Raw genomic sequence first — 2,401 nt, forward strand, 5'->3', positions numbered from 1 at the left:
TTCCAAAATAGCCCCAGGCAAACACCATCATTATCTTGTCCTTCACAAATGAGGTCCTTCTATTGGGGGTGGGGGGGGTGGCGGGGAGGGAGACCTCTAACTTCTTTGCTATTCACAGTAACTTATTTAAACATTTGGTCATTTAAAGTAAACAATGCATTTTGAGACCCCAAGCAAGTATAGTTTCCTTTGTCTAACCTAAAATGAAAACGATTTTTTTTTCATTCCACAAAGGAAAGGCTAAATGTCCACAAAATGCCAATACAAATACCAGAGCCTGTTATGCTTAATTAGTTGGCCTAATATGAATGATCGGGTCAGGGAACGTCTGTGTACTTGCTCTTTTTTTTTTTTTTGCGAACTTGCTTTTTAAGATTTTCATCAGTATCTTTCAGAACTGAGCTATGCAGTTTTGCTGCCCTCTTGAGGAGAGTCGAGTCATCACGTCTACTAATTGGATTCATCAGTATTCCCAATGCATTGTTTATTGAAACTGATTAACTGACTATATTAATCAAGTCACAAATTAAAATAATAATTATTGCAATACAAAATGTCTTCTAAAAATCTCAAAGAACTATTGATAAATAATCACTGTAATATTAAACTTCCAAATTAAAAATGCAAGTTATTGTGTCTATTATTTGCCCTTTATGGACAATTAATATGGAAAAATCATCTACTCAAAAGCATTCAGAAAGATGTTACATAACTATAGTCCTGGATTCCCTATATAAAATGCACTAAATAAAATAAACTCCATGGACTGTAGCCTACCAGGCTCCTCCATCCGTGGGATTCTCCAGGCAAGAATACTGGAGTGGGTCGCCATTTCCTTCTCCAGGAGATCTTCCCAACCCAGGGATTGAACCCGGGTCTCCCACACTGCAGGCAGACGCTTTACCATCTGAGCCACCAGGGAAGTCCTCCCTATATAAAATGCACTAAATAAAATAACTCCAAGTAAGAAATCTTTCAAATTCATTATAGATAAATTTATTCCTTTATTTGCAGGTGAATTTGAAATTTGTGGATATTCTGCAGGAATCATCGCTGTTTCCACAATTTAAATCTTTCTCCCGGTTCACAACAACAGAAGCAAATCACATAATCAGTAGTTCCCAGTTTATTTATTCAAACAAGATTTATTCAGAGCCTTCTATGAGCTCCTTCTGAATTATGCTAAAGGTCGGTTGAGAAACTGATGAATTATTTAACTCTCTTCTTCCATCCTATGATTCTCCCTCTGATGCTTCAAGTGTGTGACCAAATTTACACATGGCACAAAAGTCAGCTATCAGAATACTGGTCTCGGTGCATTCATCCTCTCTCCTTTTCCACCTGAACAATCAAGCCATTAATATGTATTAAGAACTCCCGTCCTGCAGTGTGAAAGTTCTAAAATTTTAAACTGAGGAACTGGGAGTCAACTTGGATTTTCTGCCACAGTCACTGCTCTGGACACACGTGCTGAACTGTGCCAAGTAATCACAGAAGGTCACACGAGATGGGCTTCACCGAGGTTGTCCCTTTGGCGGGATGGGCAAAACAGAGCACATGGACTCTCCTCAGCCCTTTCCTCTTATTTTCACCCCGGTAAAAGTGGGAGAGATACCCTGGTACCTAGCGCCACCTCCCTTCAGCTTGGTTGCCAAATATCCCAACAATACACTCTTTATTTCAGCATCCCAGTGTTTTAGGGTTCACACTATTCTTTTCATAATTCCTGCCCCTAAAATTTCTTAACCCTGAGTCCCTATAGCCAGAAGTTGCTTGCTAAAATGGTATCAAATGGTATTAACTAATTCAGACTATGGGCATCATGAAGTGAAAATGGAAAATGTCTCTGTCTTCTTATGTAGCATTTCAACAAAGCCAGATAAGAAAGACCTTCATGGCAATATAGTTGATTTTACAGAATGGATATGATGGTGTATAACTGGACACCCGAAAGAGCATCATATTCCGTAAGTTTTCCTTTACTGTGGAATGAATCCAAATAATCAACTTTGATTTTACCTAGAAAAAAGAAAATTTTGAATTCACACTGAGATAATCTCGTAAGGCACTGAAGGTTTATTACTAACCCCAGTTTGATTAATTCAGACAGCTTCTGCACACCCACTGCTCCAACCTAGTCCAGATCAACATCACCTCTTGCCTAGATTTGAACCACAAATTCCTACTGGTCTCCCTGACTCTGCGCATTTACCTGTTTCAACACATTCTTCTTACTGCTGCTAGAATGACTGCATCATTCATTCATCCAGAATGCCCTTGGAACTTCTGTTAAAGACACATCTCTTACCTTTAGACTCCTCAGGCATGAATCAAAATATGACTTCCTCTGTCTCTCAAAATCCACAATATGCAAGCATCCCTGGACACCCTGCTCCTCTTC

This window comes from Cervus canadensis, chromosome 27, assembly GCF_019320065.1.
Source record: "Cervus canadensis isolate Bull #8, Minnesota chromosome 27, ASM1932006v1, whole genome shotgun sequence".
Classification (NCBI taxonomy): domain Eukaryota; kingdom Metazoa; phylum Chordata; class Mammalia; order Artiodactyla; family Cervidae; genus Cervus; species Cervus canadensis.